This window comes from Cynocephalus volans, chromosome 12 (assembly GCF_027409185.1).
Source record: "Cynocephalus volans isolate mCynVol1 chromosome 12, mCynVol1.pri, whole genome shotgun sequence".
NCBI classification, from domain to species: Eukaryota; Metazoa; Chordata; class Mammalia; order Dermoptera; family Cynocephalidae; genus Cynocephalus; species Cynocephalus volans.
The window spans coordinates 71,228,951-71,251,021 of record NC_084471.1 but is presented as its reverse complement, the minus strand read 5'-3'; the positions used below and the strand labels follow the sequence as shown (position 1 = coordinate 71,251,021).

At 37.4% G+C, this 22,071-nt stretch overlaps 1 pseudogene; it reads right to left on the bottom strand.

Moving 5' to 3' along the window:
* Positions 1-17,912: 17,912 nt before the first annotated feature.
* On the bottom strand, positions 17,913-18,653 carry LOC134391724 (olfactory receptor 8S1-like; annotated as a pseudogene).
* Between the last annotated feature and the right edge of the window lie 3,418 nt (positions 18,654-22,071).

Genomic DNA, 22,071 nt, shown 5'->3' with positions numbered 1-22,071 from the left:
GGGTAGTGTGTGGAATAGTTTGATAGCATGTGCTTCAAAGAAGCCGGGCATTATTTATGGGGGAAGGAGGAAAACAGTACCTGAGGCAGAAATAAGGAGCAAAGAGGACACTTATTCCATTTCCAATCCTAGGTAGTGTAAAGCAGTGGCTTTCAAATATGTGTGTGTGTGTGTGTGTGTGTGTATGTTTGAAATATATATTGTTATTATATACAGTAAGAAATATATTTTACATTGTGATCTAGTATAGCCATCATTTATATAATTGAAACAAAATTTTCATGAAACAATACTTACCTTAACTACATGCAGTGTATGCTGATATTTTCTATTGTTACTTCATTTTAAAAGTTTTCTACTTACTCCTAGGTTGATTTCACAACTTACTAGTGGGTTACAACCTACCACTTGAAAAACCCTTGTATGCCAGTTGTAGTGATGTCGGAGGTAGGGTCAGGGGGCCTGATAGTTGGCCTCAACCCACCCTGTCCTCTTACCAGATTCTTGACTCTGCCACAGGAAAGAATTTAAGGGCAGAGTCATAGTAGAAAGTGAGAACAAGATTAATAGATAAGAAATACAGGTTCCACAGAGAGAGTGCAGCATAGTTCCAGAGACTGAGCAGGGCCCACAGACCAACTATAACACAAAAGTAAGTTCAGTACAGACATCAAGTCTAACACAAAGGCAAAAAAAAACATACTTAAAGTTCAGTACAAAGTGCAGGCTGGCTCAAGAGAGTGAACAGCTGCTTGCTGAAAGTAAGTTTGATACAAAGTAAAGTATATACACCTCAGCCAGCCAAGTGCGGGTTGACTCCAGGAAAGTGAGCAACAACCCCGCCTTCAGCTGGGATTCAGCTTTTATAGTTTCTCTATCTAATGAATATTCAGTTAAGGGGGTGGCTCCCAGTTATGTAACATTTCATCTTGTACACGCTCAGCTGGTCTCTTCCTGGAGTATGTTCATTGGTCAGATCCTGTCACATGCACCAGGCATATTCAAGTATATTCTGTGCTCTCTGTTGAGCCTGCCCAGCCACTGGATTTGCATAAGCCAGTCTCTTCTAGTCTCATTTTCCCCTAGTTAGGGTTAGGGTTAGGGTTAGGGTTAGGTTTTCCCCTAGTTGGTGCTAAAAATAAGTCTGTCTGGCAACAGTAACTTTCCTCCAGGGCAGAGCTCAGAGGAGGGGGCCTGAGACTTCTGGGAATGGCTGAAAACCCTGAGGCATGTCCTGAAACCTGAACCCAGGGAAACTGAGCACCTCCTATATCAGTAGGATTGAAAAACAGCCATTCCTTAAGAGCATTGCAAGGGAAGCATGCTCTGTCCTTAAAGTATAGCCAGGTTTCAGTTAGATAAAAGAGGTAAATGAAACATCCATTAAAGAGGTTGAAAGATATAGGGGATTTTGTCAATGACAGACCCTGAATTAGAGGTCACAGTGGAAGGAGTCAGGGGCTGTGTTGGGGGTGAGAGTCTGATTCAAATTAGGCAATGGAGAGAACTGTAATAGGGTAAGAATCTCTATCATGAGGGATGGTTTGGAAGCCAAGGATTCTTGTGGTGAGTGTGGTAAGCAAGAATATAGGACATGATGGGATTAGTTGTCTTAGGGGGAGATGGACAATCAGTTCTAATTATAGACCCCTACTTGGAACTGGTCTCTTAGTTTATCAGTGGTGAGGTGAGGTGTATAGGGTTGGTCAGGTTTAGTAAATGGTGTGTGTGTGTGGTAAAATGATGGTCTCACTAGAAGTGTGCTGAGCTCTGTGGGCCCTCTTTCAATCCTATTGTGGACAGGATTAAGGCTAGAGGAGGGGTATATTTCCAGAAGTACTAGAGCTCTGAGGGTTTCTTACGTTATACTTGGCAATGGGGAGGGGGAGGAGGTGTCAAGGCTGTGGCCTAACCTTAAATCCTACTGTCCTTAATATTGAAGAGGAAGGAAGGAGTGGCCTTACCAGGAGGTAACAGTTTCTTGTGTACTCTTTAAGTAGAAATTTTTTAATTAAAAAGATGCTAAATTAAGTAGTGGGCAGGAGGGTATAGCAGGAATAGCACTAAACTAAGAACCAAAAGATTTGTTTTTTAGTCCTGGCTGTGCCTCTGGGTGACAGATCAGATCCTTATCCTCGTCTATCAAATTGGTATGTCATTCTTGTTTTCCTGAAAAGCTGTTGTGGTGACTAAATTAAGTAAAAATATAGGCATATGATATGAATTTTATAAAGCACTATTCAAATGCAAGATATTGCCAATGGGTATTACTTGGCAGAGGTAATTTGTAGTCAGTGCATACAGTTAACCCCAGGCAGCTGTCAGTGACAGCTGGTGTTGTAATCAGGATTAGACTAGATGTTTTGTAAGATTTAAAGATTCTTTGGATAGTGGGATACAACACAAAGACACTCAGATAGATGAAAGGCAGAACTCTTTGTTACTTGGAGCTCCAAACAGGAGCAGACTACCATGCAGGGCCACATGGGGGGTTGCACCTGGGGACAGAGTAACAGCAAGCTGGAACTGCAGGAGGCTTATATATGGCAAATGGGATAGAGTTTCTTGGGCTTCCAAGGGATTGGGTGTTTTGAATAGTTTTGTGGACCAAAGAATGAAAGGGCTGTGCTTGGGTGTTAAGTGAGGCCTCTGGCAGTTGGTTATGTGTATGTTTTAACCCCTGAGTGTTAGAGCCTGATAAGGGAAGCAGTTGGAGTGGAGGTTGGCAAACTGTCCACGAAGAGTAATTGAGAATTTTAGCCATAACATCAAAACTGGGTCAAGACAGCACTTGTGAAATATCATATTATACTAGGATAGCTCCTAAGTGGTGTAATCTCAAACTCTCATTTTTTTTTATAGTACAGAAACTTGCTCTAAGCAGACTTCTTATTTACTTCATCTTATATTTTCTTAATTTAGTTATTTATTTATTAACATATTTCATTTATGTTACATGAAATATAATCTTTAATTCTGTTATCTCTGACTCTTAACTTATATTTTAAGTAGACCAGATTGTTGAATCATTGTAGACAAATACCTGGCAACATCTAGTACTCATGGCAGAAAAAGTTAGAAGCTGGGTTAAAAGTTATTCTGAGATTATAAATGCCTACAGCATTTAATGGTTGGAATAATACAGTCTCAAAGTTGTTTTCTACAGAGGCTTTTTCAGGTCAAGTCTTAGTTTGTTTAACAGTTGACATTTTAATTTTAGCACAATGAGACCCTGATCAGAGGACCAAGCTGACCCATGCCTGAACTTCTTCTGGCTCAAGAAAACTATGAGATAAAAAATTTGTATTGTTTTAGGGTGCTAAATTTGTGGTAATTTGTTACACAGTAATAGCAAACTAATAGCTGTGTGTCACATTTTTTGTTTTTATAACTGTGTATGCACAGGCAACACATTTGTTTATCTTTTTTCTTATGTATGGAAATTTGACTTGTTTTCCTTTTTTTGCCTTCCTGAACAATACTACTATGAACATCTTTATACATTACTCCTGGTGCACCACACATTCAAGAGTGGAATTGCTGAACAATAGAGTTTGTGATCTTTACAAGATAATGCCAAATTGCCAAAGTGGTTGGATGATGATACTTCAAAAAGTTCATGGAAAAATAGAACTAAAAGTTAATGTGCATCTTTCCATGAACTTTTTGAAGTATCCTCATACTAGTACATACTTTTAGCAGTGAGCAGTATATAAGAGCTTTTTCCCATGGATCCACATTCTTCCCAACACCTGATGTTGCCAGAGAGCTAAGTGAATAGTATTTCATTGTGGTCTTGATTTGCATCTCCCTGCCAAAGTTCAACATTCTCTAAAGGAGCACAACAAAAGCCACACTCAACAATGTAAGATCACAATGTCCAACATCCAATTAATAATTACTAGACACACAAAGAAGCAGGAAAATATGACCAATACCTGGAAAAAAGTTAGTAAATAGAAATCAACCCAGTAATGACAGAGTTGGTGAAACGACCAGATAAGAGCTTTACAAAACAGCTATTATAAATAATACAAATATGTCCAAGGATTTAAAGGAAAATTTGAACACAATGGGGAGAGAAATGGAAGACATAAAAAGAGTGAAACCTCTAGAGATGAAAAATATAATACCTAAAATGAATTTTTAATTGGACAGTCTCAACAACAGATTAGTCACTTCAGGAAGAAAATTCAATAAACTATTTCTCACCACACACAAAAATCAGCTCAAAATGGATTAAAGACTTAAATTTTAGACCTAAAACTATGAAACTACTAGAAGAAAACATAGTAGAAATGCTCCATGAAATTGGACTGTGGAATAGTTTTTGAAAAGGACTGACTTCGAAGGCACAGGCAACAAAAGCAAAAATAGACAAATGGGATCACATCAAACTAAAAAGCTTCTGCACAGCAATGCAAACAATCAACAAAGTGATAAGACAATCCACAGAACAAGAGAAAGTATTAGCAAACTATGCATCTGACAGGAGACTATTGTCCAGAATACATAAGGAACTGAAACAACTAACAGCAAAAAACAAATAAGCTGATTAATAAAGGGGCAAAGAACCTGAGTAGACATTCTTAAAAGGAGACTTAAAAATGGACCACAGAAATACGAAAAAAATACTCATCATTAATTATCAGAGAAATAAAAATTAAAATCACAATGAGATATCATTTCATTCCAGTTAGAATGGCTGCTATCAAAAAGACAGAACATAAATGCTGGTGAGGGTGTGGAGAAAAGGGAAGTCTCATACATTACTGGTGAGAATGTAAAGTAATACAGCCATTATGGAAAACAGTATGGAGGTTCAAAAAATTAAAACCAGAACTACCTTATGATCCAGCAATCTCTCTTGGGTGTATATATCCAAAGAAAATGAAATCAATATATCAAAGAGACACTTGCACTCCCATGTTTATTGCAAAAAAAAATCACAATAGCAAGAGAAGGAATCAACCTAAATGTCCTTCAATGAATAAATGCATTAAATACTGTGGTATATATAAATAAAGGAATACTATTTGACTATTAAAAAAATGATATCCTATTATTTGCAGCAACATAGATGGAACTGGAGAACATCATACTAAGTGAAGTTAGCCAGACATAGAAAGACAAATACCACATGATCTCATTCATGTGTGGAATCTAAAAAAACAAAATATAGTGGTTGTCATAGAAGTAAAGAGTAGAATAATGGTTACAGAGGCTGGGAAGGAAAGGGAAAGAGTTAGGAGAAGCGGTGGATAAATATGCACAAAGTTATAGGTAGAGAGGAAGAATAAATTCTGTTGTTCTAGCATGTCTACAGCTAACAATATTATATTGGATTTTCCTAAATAACTAGAAAAGAGGATCTTGAATGTAATCACCTCAAAGAAAATATAAATGTTTAGGTAATGGATATGCTATATACTCTATGTGAATCATTGTACAATATATGCATTATTGAAACAACACACTGCATTCCACAAATATGTACATTTTTTAAAATTTTAATAAAGAAAAATATAGAAAAATTGAGTAGAGGAGTTCAAAATCAGATTAGATAAGTCAGAAGAACAAATTAATAAACTTGAAAACAGGTCATTGGAATTATTCACTCTGAGGTATGAAAAGAAAAAATAATGAAAAAAAGTGAAGTCAGCCTAAGGGATTCATGGGACCCTATACACAATATTGGAGTATCAGAAGCAGAAGAGAGAGAAGAAAGGGAAAGAAAACATATTCAAAGAAATGGCAGAAAACTTGCCAAGTCTGGGGAAGGAAATATACAATCAGAACCAGGAAGCTCAACAAACACCTGACAGGATGAATCTAAGGAGATCCACACTAGGAAACATTATAATCAAAGCATCAAAAGTTAAAGACAAAGAGAGAATATTGAAATCTGCAAAGGAAAAGCAACATGTTACATACCAGGGGATATCTGTAAGACTATAAACAGATTTTTCAACAGAAACCCTGAAGGCCTGAATGGAATGGGATGATACATTCAAAAACCTGGATCAAAGCAAGAACTTCCAACCAAGAATACATTACCTAGAAATTCTGTCCTTAAAAAAATGAATGGTAGATAAAAAACAAAACAAAACAAAAAGCAACTTCCTCAGAAAATCAAAATCTAAGGGAATAGATTACCACTAGACCTGCCTTATAAGAAATGCTAAAAGGAGTCCTTCAAGCTAAAGGAAAATGTCACTAAGTAGCATCATAAAAATATGAAAATATAAAACTCTCTGGTAAAAGTAAGTATATAGCCAAACTCAGAATACACTTATTCTGTAATGGTGATGTGAAAATCAATTATATTTCTAGTATGAAGTTTAAAAGACAAAACTATTACAAACAACTAAAGCTACACTAATTTGTGAATTGATGTGAACTATAAAAGATACAAAATGTGTCATCAAAAAGAAATGGGGGACAAGTAAAAGAGTAGAGTTTGTGCAAGTGATCAAAGTTGAGTCATTATCAGCTTAAAATAGCCTGTTATTAGTATAAGATATTTTGTGTAAGCCTCATGGTAACTACAAAGCAAAAACCCTTAGTAGGTACACAAAAGATAAACAAAAGGATTTAAGGCATACCACTACATAAAATCATCAAACCACAAAGGAAGTCAGTAAAAGAGGATGAGAGAAACAATGATCTACTAATTAACCATAAAATAATTAACGAAGATGGAGCAGAAAGTCCTAACCTATCAATAATTATCTTGAATGTAAATAAATTATCCAATCAAAAGACATAGAATGGCTCAATGTATAAAAAAAAAAGACCCAACTATATGCTGCCTGCAAGAAAATCACTTCACCTGTAAGAACACACATTGACTGAAAATGAAGGGATGGAAAAAAATGTCTTATGTAAATGGAAACCAAAAGAGAGTAGGGGTAGCTATACTTATATCAGACCACATAGACTTTAAATCAACAGCTGAAAAAAGAGACAAAGATGTTTATTATATAATGACAAAGTGGTCAATTCGTCAAGAAGTTATAACAATTGTAAATATATATGCATGCAATATTGGAGGACCTAAATATTTAAAGCAAATATTAATAGATATTAAGGGAGAGATAGATTGCAATACAATAATAGTAGGAGGCTTTGTCACTATTTTTCCAACATGGACATATTATCTAGACAGAAAATCATAAGGAAATATTGGACATGAACTACACTTTTTTCCAAATAAACTTAACAGATATATAGAGAAAATTCCACCTAACAGTAACTGAATGCTCATTCTTCTCGAATGCATATGGAATATTCTCCAGAATAGGTCATATATTTTGCCACAAAACAAGTTTTAACAAGTTTAAGAAGACTAAAACCATATCAAGAATTTTTTCTGACCATGATGACATAAAACTGATTATCAATAACAGAAGGAATCTTGGAAAACTCCCAAATATATGAAAATTAAACATCATGCTCCTGTACAGCTAAGAAGTCAAAGAAGAAATTTAAAAATATCTTGAGATAAATGAAAATTGAAACACAATATACCAAAATTTATGGGATACAACAAAAAAAGTCCAGAGAGAGAAGTTTATAGCAATAAATGCCTACTTTAAAAAGAAGGAAGATCTCAAATAAACAATGTAACATTACACCTCAAGGAACTAGAAAAAGAACAAAGTTAGCCCAAACTTAGCAGAAAAAAAGAAATAGCAAATATCATAGTAGAAATAAACAAAATAGAGACTAGAAAAACATTAGAAAAGATCAACAAAACTAAAAGTTGGGTTTTTTAAAAGATGAATAAAATCAACAAGCCATTAGCTAGGCCAGCAAAGAAAAAAATACTGAATCAGGAAGGAATAGAAAATCTGAAGACATCAATAATGAGTAAGGAGATAGAATCAGTAATAAGAAGTCCCCATCAAACAAAAGCCCAAGACCTGATGGCTTCACTGCTGAATTCTACCAACCATTTAAAGGAGAACTAATACTATGTCTTCTCAAATTCTCCCAAAAAATTGAAGAGGAAGGAATCCTTCCAAACTCATTTTATGAGGCCAGCATTAGCAGTTACCCTGATACCAAAGCCAGACAAAAAAACAATAACAAAAGAAAACAATATCCCTGATGCACACATATGCAAAAATCCTCAACAAAATACTAGCAAACCAAATTAAACAGCACATTAAAAAGATCATTCACCATGATTAAGTGGGATTCATCTCAGGGATGCAAGGATGGTTCAACATACATAAATCAATAAATGTGTTACACCATATTAACAAAATAAAGGACAAAAACCACATGATCATCTCAATAAATGCATGAAAAGCATTCGACAAAATTCAACACACAGTCAGTAAAAACTTCCAAAAAAATAGATGTAGAAGAAATGTACCTCAACATAATAAAGGCCATATATGACAAACCTACAGCTAACATTATGCTCAATGGTGAAAAGTCGAAAGCTTTTCCTCTATGATCAGAAACAAGGATTCCCATTCTTGCCACTTCTATTCAGCATAGTACTGGAAATCCTAGTAAGAGCAATTAGGGTAAGAAAAAGAAATAAAAGGCATCCATATTGGAAAGGAAGAAGTGAAATTGTCTGCTTCCAGATGATATGATCTTATATGTAGAAAGCCCTAAGTACTCCACCAAAAAACTGTTAGAACTGATACACATATACAGTGAAGTTTCAGATTACAGAAACAGCACACAAAAACCAATAGCATTTCCATACACTAACAATAAACTATCTGGAAGAGAAATTTTTAAAAATCCTATTTACAATGGCATCAAAAACTACTTAGGAGCAAATTTAATCAAGGAGGTAAAAGATCTTAAACTGAAAACTATAGAATGTTGATGAAAGTAATTGAAGAAGACACAAATAAATGAAAAGATATCCCTTGTTCATGGATTGGAAGAATTAATATTGTTAAAGTGTTCATACTACCCAATGCAATCCCAATCAAAATTCCAGTTTAATTTTTCCATATAAATAGACAAAGCAATCCTAAAGTTTATATGGAACCAGAAAACACCCTGAATAGCCAAAGCAATCCTGAGCAAAAGACCAAAGCTGGTGGCATCACACTTCCTGATGTAAAAATATACTATAAAGCTATTGTAATCAAAATAGCATAGTACTGACATAAAAACAGACACATTGACCAATGCAACAAGAAAAGCCCAGAAGTAAATCCCAGTATTCATGATTAATTGATTTTTGACAAAAGTGTCAAGAACACACAATGGGGAAACAAACATCTCTTTAACAAATGATGCTGGGAAAACTGGATATCCAAAGGCAAAAAAAAAAAAAAATTAAATTGGACCCTTATCTCACACCATATATATACAGAAATCAACTTAAATTAATAAAAACTTAAACTTAAGACCTGAAACTGTAAAGCTACTAGAAGAAAACATTGGATAAAATCTCCATGACATTAGTCTGGGCAATGATTTTTTGGATAGGACTCCAAAATCACAGGCAACAAAAACAAAAATAAACAAATGGGATTACATCACACTAAAAAGCTTCCTCATAGTAAAGGAAACAATCAATAGAAAGAGGAGACAACCCACAGATTGAGAGAAAATATTTTCAAACCTACATCTGATAAGGGGATAATATCCAAAATATATAGGGAATTCAACTCAATAGCAACAAAACAAATAACCCAATTAAAAATGCACAAAGGATCTGAATAGACATTTATCCAAATAAGACACAAATATCCAACAGGTATATAAAAATTTGCTCAACATCAGTAATCATCAGGGAAATTCAAATTACAATGACAATGAGATATTACCTCACATCTGTTAGAATGGCTATTATCAAAAAGATGAAAGATAAATGTCGGGAGGATGTGGAGAAAAGGGAACCCTTGAACACTGTTGATGGGAATGTAAATTAGTACAACCATTATGGAAAACATAGGTTGGGTCTTAGCCAAAGGCTGATTGACATCTGACCCATTTGGTACACAATCCACTTTGTGGTTGTTTCCCCAGCTTTGAAATGTAAAGTGAAGTAGACATACTTGGCAAGTGACAGAATCCCTACATTGGCTCTCTTACTGAAGATGATTAAGGCCATTAATGTAGGGAGGCCTAAGTAGAAGTCTTTGGACCTTCACCTCTCTACCAACATAATGATCTAGAAGCAATGCACATCTCTGGGGGGAACTGCAGAGATTAATGACATCAAAGACTTCAGTGAATCATGAGTCCTGATATCTCCATTTAACTCATCTGTTAGAGTTGTGCAGATGCACAAATGGATCTTGGAAAATGACTATGGACTATCATGAATTTAATTAAGTGGCAACAAACAACTTCAACTGCTGTGCCAGATGTGGAATCTTATTGGAGAAAATCAACATGCATCTGACACTTGGTGTGCAGCTATTAAACTCGTACTGCCTTTTTCTCCATATCCACTTGCAAGGACCATCAGAAATAGTTTGCTTTGACCTGGAAGGGCTAACAGAACACCTTCAAAGTATTGCCTTAAGGCTAGGTCCATTCTTATACTCTGTGTCATAAAATAGTCTTTAGAAATCTTGATTGTCTTGACATTCCATAAAGAATCAATCTGGTCCACTACATTGATGACATTATGTTGATTGGATCTGATGAGCAGGAAGTAGCAAATACTTTAGATTCATCATTAAGAATATGTTAACCAGACAATCTCATGGGATCTTTGTCTCTTGTACCTGCCAGACTTGGCCCTGTCTCCACAGCTCCATGTACTCTCTTCAGGAGGCCCAGGTGGTTCTTCTGTGGCTTCTGTAACCATGTGACCTGCAGTTACTTGGAGATCTGTAGAGAGGACACAGAGACACTCCAGAAGCCAGGAAATGCACTCAGTGGCCTTTGAGGATATGGCTGTGAACTTCACCCAGGAAAAGTGGGCTTTTCTTGGATTCTTCCCAGAAGAATCTGTACAGAGATGTGAGGCAGGAAATCTTCAGGAACCTGGCTTCTATAGGAAAGAAATGGGAAAGCCTGAACATTGAACATCAGTACAAAATCTCTGGGAGAAATCTAAGAGCTTATATGGTAGAGAGACTGTGTGAAAGCAAAGAAGGTAGTCAGTGTGGAGAAATCTTAAGCCATGTTCCAAATTTTAATCTGAAGAAAGTTCCTACTGCAGTAAAACCATTTGAATGCAATGTGTGTGAAGGTGTCTTTTTATGTCATTCATTTCTTAATAGGCACATCATTTCTTACTCTAGACACAAACCATATGAGTGTAAGGAATATGGGGAGAAGATAAATAAATGTAAACAATGTGATAAAAAACTGAAATGTTTCAGTTTCTTTCAAATGCATGAAAGAACTTACACAGGAGAAAAACTCTTTGCATGTAAAAAATGTGGTAAATCACTCAGTTTTCTCAGTTTTCTTCAAACACATAAAAGGACTTACACTGGAGAAAATCCCTATGAATGTAAAAAATGTGGCAAAGCCTTCAGATCCCCCAGGTCCCTTTGTAAACATGAAAGAATTCATACTGGTGAAAAACCCTATAAGGTAATGTGGTAGAGCCTTCAGTGTTTCTATTTCTCTTTGAGTACATGAAAGGACACACACTGAAGAGAAACCCTATGAACATAAGAAACGTGGTAAAGCCTCTAGGTGTCATAGTTCCCTTACAAAACATGAAAGAACTCATCCTGAAGAATGAATGTAAGGAATGCAGTAAAGCTTCCAGTTTTTCTATTTCTCTTTGAGTACATGAAAGAACTCACACCAGAAAGAAACCCTATGAATGTAAGGAAAGTGGTAAAGCCTCTAGGTGTCATAGTTCCCTTACAAAAACATGAAAGAACTCATGCTGAAGAGAAACCCTATGAATGTAAGGAATCCAGTTGTCTTAAAAGACATGAAAGAACTCATACTGGATTAAAAAATACAAACATAGTAAAGGCTTCAGTGCTTCCAATCTCTGTCCTGCTCCTGGAGGCACCAAACTCACCAGGCAGTGGACTTCTTTGCCAAATCCCAATGAAATCAACATGACCTCCTCTCTACGATCATCACTACCAAGGTAATAAGGACAATGCACAAATTGCAACCAAGACCAGGAAAAAAGATATTGGGGGATAATCTGTACTCCTTTTCTTTCTGGAAAGTTCCATATGCACAGTTGAAGGCTGGTTAATGTGTAGAAAATGAGGCGGTTCTGAATAGCGATTACCAGAGGCAGGGGAAGGGAGGTAGGAGAGGGGGCTGGGGAAAGATTGGTAGACTGGTACAAAGTTACGAAGTTACAGTTAGATAGCAAGAATAAGTCCTGGTGCCCTAGGATGACAATAGGTAATAATATTGTATTATATATTTCAAGATAGCCAGAAAAGAGGATTTTGAATGTTATAACCATAAAGAAGTAATAAAATTTTAGGTGATAAATATACTAACTATTCTGATTAGATCATTATACAATATATGCACATATCGAAACAACAAGCTGTACCCCATAAACACGTACAACTAAAAAAATAAAATGAGAATGTTAAGGGGAAAAAGCTCAACATCGCTAATCACCAAGGAAATGCAAATTAAAACCACAATGAGATATCATCTCACTCCAGTTAGAATGGCTATTATCAAAAGATAGCAAATACTGGTAAGGATACAGAGAAAAGGGAACTCTTCTATATTGTTGGTGGGGATGTAAATTGCTGCAGCCATTGTGGAAAATGCTATAGAGATTTTTCAGAGAACTAAAAATAGATCTAACTTATGATGTAGCTATCCCACTACTGGGTACATACCCAAAGGGTATGAAATCAATATATCAAAAAACACCTGCACTCCCATGTTCATTACAACACTATTCACAATAGCCAAGAGATGGTATCAACCTGAATGTTCATCAGTAGATGAATGAATAAAAAAAACCTGTGGTGTATACACACACACACACACACACACACAATGGAATACTATTCAGCTGTAAAAAATAATATCCCACTTGCAGCGACATGGATGGAACTGGAAACCATCATGTTAAGTGAAGTGTCAGGCACAGAAAGACAAATACTGTGTGATATCACTCATATGTGAAATCTAAAAAAAAAAAAAGTGGTTCTTATAGAAGTAGAATAGAATAATGGTTACCGGAGGCCAGGAAGGGAGGGGGAACAGGAGGGAGGAGAAATGGTAAACTAATGGGTACAGAACTATGCTATCTACCCCAAGTGAATCATTGTGCAGTATTTGCATGTATTGAAACAACACACTGTACCTCACAAAGATGTGCAAGTAAATGTTAAAATACATTTTTTAAATGCAAAAAAAATGAAAGAAAGATGAGGGGATTCTGTATTTTCTCTCCATTTAAGTTAATTACACATTTTAATTCTAGCTCTGAGAGTTACTTCCAAAAACTGGAAGTTACTTAATTACCTATCTATCAATGATTAATTTCAAAAGTTTATATCCATAACACTGAGTAGACTTCATGTATGATTTTCCCTTTGAATACATAAACACAGAAAAAAAGACAGGAAAAGATAAGTAGAAACTCCATGAAATTATTTAACGAAGCACATAATTGTTAGTCTCCCCACAATATTAGCATTTTTAATATATTTACATGCATATATATTTATAAAGCTGCCTTTTTATTATTAAGAAAAAGACTATGTGAACCAGAGGGAGATGAAACTTACAAAAAATCATATGCCTTCCATTTCAGTTAAGTTTCTGGTCACTTAGTGATCTGAGGAATGTTAACATATACCATCCAAAATGAAAGATAAGTTGCTGCACTTTGTAATCTCTACAAAAAATAGAGGCACAATGCTTTATAGGTCTTTTTTGATCTTGTGAGTCAGAAAACCTAATGATACTCAATGGATCCATGACAAATGAGGTTGTTATATGGAGCCAATAGGGGAATTGTAGTACAGACCTCTAGGATTTGGAAGCAAGTTTATACACTCTTCTTCAGATAACTATTCTGCTTTTTTGGAAATAGGCTCTGGCTTGTTACTAGCCTTTTCTTGAGACTGAATGCTTAACCATGAACCTCAGATGGACATTTGGCCTGAGTTTCCCATTATGAACTGGGTGTTGTTTGACCCACCTAGTCATAAGATTAGGTATGTGCAGCATCAATTTATTATCAAATGGAAATGGTACATAAGGCTTGAACAAATCCAGAAGTCATGGAGAATGTGCTTTAGACTCCTTTACACCAATACCTTCTGCATTGCTTCCTCTCTCTCAATCCATGGATAGAGTATTCAATATGACTAGTTGATTGAAGATGAAAAACTGGAATCTGATTTATAGGTGGATCTGCACAATATGCTGGTACCACCTGCAAGTATACAGCTGACACATCATAGCCCCAGTCAGGGGTATGATCCTGAGGGACAATCATAAAGGAAAATCTTCCCAGTAGGCAGAAATTTAAACAGTACACGTAGTTGTCCACTATGTCTAGAATAAGATGGCCAGAAGTGCGGGTCTACACTAACTACAGGCTGTTGCTAATGGTTTTTCTGAATGGTGAGGGATTTAGAAAGAATATCACTGAAAGATTGATAACAAAGAGATCTAGGGAAGATATATGTGGATGAAACTCTCAGAATGGGCAAGGACTGTGAAGATACTTGTGCCTCACATGAATGCCCATCAAAAAACATCCACAGCAGAGGAAACTCTTGATAATTAGACAGAATGATACACTCTATGGATCTCAGTCAGCCTCTTTTTCCAGCCACTCCAGTGCTTGATAGATGGGTCCCTGGAAAAAAGCGGCCTTTGTGGCAGTAATGGAGTCTATGCCCATAACCAACGGCATGAACTTCCCATTATCCAGGCTGACTTTGACAGTGCTACTCCTGAATGCCTACTCTGCCAACAGCAGAGACCAATATTGAATCCTCAATATGCACTGTTAACCAGGAGAACAAGTCAGTCATCTAGTGTCAAGTTGATTACATTGGAACTGTTCTATCATGGAGTAAGCAGAGTCTTGTTCTCACTGGAGCAGACACATATTCTGGATATGAATTTACATTCCCTCCCTATAATGTTGCTGTCAGCACCATCTTTTGTGGAATCACAGAATGACTCTTCTACTTTCATGGCATTCCACATAACATTGTGTTATAGTTACCCTGCAGAAACAAATGGACTGCCACCCAAAACTTGCTTGAGATATTGAGACTGATGATGCCAAACACACACCAAACTGGTATAAAAAGTTTAATGGTTACATAATAAAGCTTCCTGGGGTGAGCAGGGAAGCTCCAAGCAGGTCCAATAATGGCTTGAGAAAACAAGGAAATGTGACTGACTAGGGGTTTTTATGGTGGTTGGGGGTGGCGGTGGCGGGGGGGAGCTGGGCTAAGGGTTCTCATGGATGGTTTGAACTTCCTTCTAACATCAAAGGTGGGAGCATCTGTACTTTATCAGCTTGCCTAGATGTGGGCAGACAGGGAAGAGGGAGAGTTATAGCTTAAAAGCTGTTTGCTGTCAAACATCAAAAAATGGAGTCAGACTCTAATACACATTGATTCTTGTTGAGGAATTCCTTACACAGGAAAAGAAGTGCAACAATGAATTCTTGCTCATGGCTTTTATTGGGCTTACCACATACCCCGTCAACCAGATATGACTAGGATAACTGAAAGGTGGAGTGTGCTTACTGAAGACTCAGTTATGGCACTAATTGGTAGGCAACACCCAGAAAGACAGGATCCTATGTTAACAAATGCAAGATATTCTTTGAATCACCATTAAACGTTGTTGTCTCTCCCATATATGAGCCTGGGAATCAAGGGCTTAAAGAGTAAGTGGTCCTCTAACTATTATATCCAAAACTCATCCCAGCAACCTTGAGCTCTGCTGATTCAGAGGTTTTAATCCCCAAGGAGAAAAGCTTCAACCAGAGACATATCAATGGTTCCAATGAATTGGAAGATGAGACAGCCACCTGGCCATACTGAACTCTTCACTCCTCTGAATCAAAGACAGAAAAAGAGGTTACTTGACCGGCTAGAGTTACTGGTCCTGATTACTACGGGGAAATTGGGTGGCTGACACTTAATGGGGACAAGGTTGACTATGTGCAGAGCTCTGGGGATCCTCTGAACTTACTCTTAGTCCTTCCATACCCAGTAGCAAAAGTTAATAGCAAACTATTAGCATTAACAAGCCCCACTCCCAAAGGCAGAACAATTGAGGACTCAGACCCTACAAGAATGAAGATTTGGGTTACTTCACTAGGTCACTAGGTAAAGAATTCTGGCCAGATTCTGCCTGAGGGCAGAGGAAATATAAAATGAATAATGAAGAAGGAAGCTGTGGATATCACTTATGGCCCCATGACCAATTGGAAAAATGAGAACTGTAGTAAATTTGCATAGTTTCTCTTTTCTTGTTAGATGAATGTATCTGTTTGTACATCCTGACAATTTTTTCCTCTCTCCTTCTGTTTTTTATTTTGTATATAAATTGTTTGAGTTTAACATTACAGTTTAATCTTTAAGGAACAGATATTCAGTGGGACTATGATGGAATTTGAGGAGTAATTAATATACCCAGCAGTGGATACAATGGTTATTGAGATTGTGCACCTCTTCATTTTAGGAAAAGGGTGAGGACTTCTTCACTTATGAAAAGGACAGGGTTTTAAAACATGCACTACCATGTTATCACTCTTGTTACATGTAACTAGATTGATTTCTGAAATGATTTACCAATAAAAATTGTGGTCAACAACATATACTTGTATCTGTTTGCCCATTTTATCGTGTGTTTCATGATGTTTCTTTATGTTTGCTAAGCTGATAGATGAAAAAATGGCCTTGATGTTTTAATCGACATCGTGCAACTTCTACTGATTTTTCTCTGGTTTACAGTATGTATACATCAAATTCAAATGCTATGTTTTATCATGTATGCCCTCAGGGAGCAGATTGTAGCAAAATACAGTACCAATTTTTAGTGTGACAATATGTCTCTCTCTCTCTCTCTCTGTCTACACACACACACACACACACACACACACACACAGGGGTAAAGAATATGTAACATGAAATCTACCCTCTTAACAAATTTTTAAATGTACAGTACAGTATTGTTCACTATATGCACATTTTTATACAGCAGATCTCTATACCTTTTTCATCTTGCATGGCTGAAATTCTATATCCATTGAACAGCAGCTACAATTTCTACCTTCTTCCAGCCCCTGTCAACCACCAGATACCTCATATAAGTGGAATCATACAGAATTTATATTTTTGTGATTAGCTTATTTTTACTTAGCATAATATTCTCAAGGTTCATTCATGTCGTAGCATATGACAGGATTTCCTTCTTTTTAAAGGCTAAATGATATTTAATTGTATGTATATGCCACAGTTTCTTTATCCATTCATCTGTCAATGGATATTTAATATGCCCACCCTTTATTTTCATCATTGCTTGATATTTTGCAAACACACATGCCATTTGATGCGTGTGCCGCCACTGGATCATGTGAATGGAAGGTGCTGAACTGTCTCATTCTAGAGCATCGTCTGTATCTAGTCTACTTGTTGAGTTCCCTTTTATTAACGGGCTCCTTTGTGTAACTCTGTAAATAAAAGTTATGGGCTCAGGGTCTTCATTCTTGTTCCACCTTCTCATCTTTAGCCGGATTACCCCTTCTAGATTAATTTTCAAAGGCTGTCATAGAAGCTGACACATTGTGAACTTTTCCCTCAGATTTAGGATGGGCCAAGTACCATATTTCTTAGCTTTTGGAGTTCTCTTCACTTTGAATAAGGAATAAATATAGTTGAATTTAATTAAAAGACAAGTTCCACAGGAGCCCTGAGTTTACAAAGTTGTTTTCCCTGTAGATTGATTCTTTCATAAAACAAACATCTTGTTGCCCTTTCTTACTCGGAGACACACATTTGCTGCCTTAGCATCCTCTGAAAAGCTGCCTTCACCTCCTGGTTCTTGCGGCTGTAGATGAGGGAGTGCAGCAAGGATGTTATCACACTACACTGTATAGAGACCATTCGCTCCAGGATCAGTCCTGAAGCGGTGCTGATGTGCCTGAATAGAGCCATCACATAGAACGAAAACACCACAGTGAGGTGGGAGGAGCAGGCAGAGAAGACTTTGCCTTGGCCTCCAGAGGAGGAGATACTTAGAATGGCAAACATAATTTTAGAGTAAGAGAAGAGGGTCAGGGGAAGTTTTGCAAGTGCTAGAGATGCAGTAGATCCAGCTAGCAGGATGGTGTTAGCAGTGGGATCAACTCAGGACAGAGGGAAGAATGAAGACAGCTCACAAATGAAGTGGGGAATGATACTGGGACCACAGAACTGTAAGTTCTGGATACAAAGACTGTTCATTAGTGAGTTCAGAAACCCCATCACTCTTGCTGCACTGACCATTGCAATGCACAGAGGCCTGTTCATGACCACAGTGTAGAGCAGAGGGTGGCAGATGGCAGCATAGCAGTCATGGCAGAGAGCAAGCATCCTTCAGTGCCCCCAGAAAGAATGAAAAGGAAACTCTGGATGACACAGCCCTACACTGAGGTATTTTTTTTCTGAGACAAAATTCTTTAGTATCTCGGGCACAGTGACTGAGGAGTAACATGTATCCAGGAAGGAATAATGTCCAAGGAAGAGAAGCACATGGGGGTGTGGAGGCAAGAATCAGGGTTGATCACCAACAGCATCATCGGATTCCCCCTCAAGGTCAGGAGATAAATCACCAGGAACAGCACAAAGAGCATGGTCTGAATCTAGGGGTCACTAGACGGTCCCAGAAGTACAAATTCATCAATAATGCTAAAATTTTTCATGGTTTCTTACAGATACCGTCCCTAGAAAGAAACAAATACTTCTTCAATTGGTGGGACAATGATCTGAGTCACTCTCAGTGAATAAGATTTTTTTAGTTCTCTGAAGAGTTTACTTTTTAGTTTCAAGGCAGAGATTGAATCTGAGGATGAAGAAGTATCTGATTACCCCATTAAATCTGCAACTTTCCTTCTCTTGCCCAACCTCTCATAATCCCCTATTCAGCTCACCTTCTTTTTCCCCATAACACTTAACACTTTCTAACTTATTGAATTACTGACTTATTTAGTACATTAAAAATTTATCTCCCCCTGCTAGAATTTATATTATTCCTTATTATATACAGGCAAGGATCATTGTCTTTGTTTGTTTGTTTGTTTGTTTTTTCCACTGATGCACTTCCAAATGCCAATAATTGTCACTGGCTCAATAATTGCTGAGTAAGAGAAGAGGATCAAGGAAGTGTCACAGTTCTTAGAAGTGCAGTAGACCCAGCTGGAAGGCTCTCAATAAATGTTTGTGGAATGAAAGAATGAACGCCTCCTCAGCTACAGTCTCTTCTATTAACCCTCGTTGCCACCAGTTCTCTGACTCCTTAGATTATAGACACCTCACACAGTCTCTATCCTCTTGCTCTACCCCCAGCGTTTCCTCAGCAACTGATAACATCCAATATCAGGTGAGCCCTAGAGTTAAAATGAGTAAAAAGACACCAGAGGCAAAGTGAGAAAGGCCCTTTCGTGGGAAGCTATTTTTCAGAATGATTAGAGCATAAATTCTTGGCATGTTTCATGTGAGAGGAACGTTCAGAGACATGTTATCTGACCTCTGTGTTTTTAGATGAGGAAAATGTGGGGAAGAGCAGTGACTTGCACCAGATCACATAGCTAGATGGTTGCAGAGCCAGGACTAAGCCACGTGTTCTGATTTTTCACATCCAGTTCTCTTTCTGGTGCTATAAATAGACATTTGTTGATGTAACAGGTTTTGGGTTGAGCCTGATGTGGACTGGGAGGACAGGAGTGATCCTAATAGTCCTTGGCAATGTGAGTTTGCAGAATGCCCTAAGATTCTACAGTGGCTGCTGTGGTGGTAAAATGAACATTAGACTCACAGTTAGAAGGCCCTTGCTGATTACTTTGACAAGGCTGTGAGTACTTTTCAAGATATATAACTTTTTCAAATATAAAATGGGAATATAATTAAGTCATAAGTTATGTCTTTATAATCTATGAAATACTTTATAAAAGTTTTTTTAAAAACTTTATAATGCAGAAGACTGAAATAGAAAATGGGTAAAATAAAAATTGGGGATCTGTGGAGTGTCAAGTTTATGCAATTTTCCCCATGAAATATGTCACCTATGCTGCTAAGTTATGTTTTCAGTAAATGCATTTTTTAAAATAGGAAAAGTGCATTCTGGCTCCCAGTCCCTCTTAGCCTGACTACCAAGCTTTCTTCATCATTTGTTCTCTCCAGACATTCACTCTGCCCTCTTGCCAGGACACAATGACTCACCACTTTTATTTTTATATTTGTATTTTATATTGTTATCCCATCGGGAAAAAAAATCTTACTTCCCTGTCTTCTTTCCCTCCCTCCCCCAAACCTCATTTTACAATCCACCTTCCTATCCCCACCAATTTACACACTCATATGATAATAACTATCATTTATTTGATGCATAATGTATGCCAGGCACCGTAACAAGGTCTGAATGCACTTGGTCTCATTCAATCCTACAAAAACTGGTAACACAGGTATCACTGACCCCATTTCTGTGGGTCAGAAAGGTTAAGTGACATACTCAGTCCTAGACCTTACAAAGTGGTGGAGTTGGGACTCACACCCAAAACCCATTGACTGCAAATCCCATGTTTTTACTACTTTGTAATGCTGCAAAAGTATGCTTATGGGAAAAACTTCCTTGGTTTGCAGGGTATGCATTCTACTGAAGAGACTTATGAGCCCAGGCAGGAATATGAGGCAGCCCTGAAAGTTTGAGACATTGACCGTGTCTGAAGTTCTCCTTCTCCAGGATGTCTCAATGCTTACATAGATATGGACATCAAGGGATTTGACTTCTTGGAAGAGAGATGGGGGCTTCTGGGTCATGGAAAATTCCAGAAAAATAAGACAAAAGAAAACCTAGATTGAGGATTGAGAGCAATTCAGGATGAAAGAAGTAAAAAGGAAAATGGGGTATCTAAGATGGTCTTTTGAGTTTTCCCTCACCTGTTTCTCTACGTGAAGCATCTGAAGAAGTCCTTATGGCAATGCATCAAGTAAGTGATTGTAGACATGAAGGACAGTGATTTATTCATACAAAGAACAACTCTCTTCTTGTTCCCCTTCCTAAAAACATAGCAAATTTAACTTTTTACTTTTGATTTTTCACACTCTTCATCATACTCTCCCGAGAGCTACTATGCCATATTTTAATCCCATCTGGACACAGAACGTGGACCTCAGTGTACACAAGAAACCTGCAGGATCCCAGACTCTAGTGAAAGTTTTCTGACTGTGCTCCATGGAGCCCAGCTGTGTTGCCCCAGTGCTTTAGGGGCCACCACAGGCACTGAGGCTTCTCCAGTGTGCAGGTCTCTCCCCACCCCCACTTCATGCACTATAATCACCATGGCTCTCCATTTATCTGTTTTATCTGTGACTATGTGCTTTTGTAGTGAGTTTTATTTCATTGAACAAAATATTTAGTTAATAAGACAACTTTACAAATGAGTGACTTAAGGACTCTTTGAACAGAAATAGAGAGAAAGACTCCTTCTTTGGTCACTATATTCATCATGCCATTCATTCTCCATCTCAAAGAAAGCTCTTTTTTTCTTTTTCTTTTGGTCCAGATTCTGGTACATGAAGAAATAGAACAGAAAAATCCCAAAGGGGCAAGTGGGTAGAGAGCTCAAATTTACAGGACAGTTACTACTCAGTTGTGCAACTTTGAGCAACAATCTTACCCATTTTGTCAGCACCACGCTCAGCCAGTGAGCGAACCGGCCATCCGTATATGGGATCCGAACCCGGGGCCTTGGTGTTCTCAGCACCGCACTCTACCGAGTGAGCCACAGGCCGGCCCAGTAATCTTACCCATTTTGGATTCCATTTCTAGTTCTAATAAATTTGTAACTGATGCTCATTCAGATCCCTCCCAGTTAGATATATATCTGGCTCACTTACCTCCTCACTGAGCAGGACTGTCCCGAGTCCAAACCACACACTG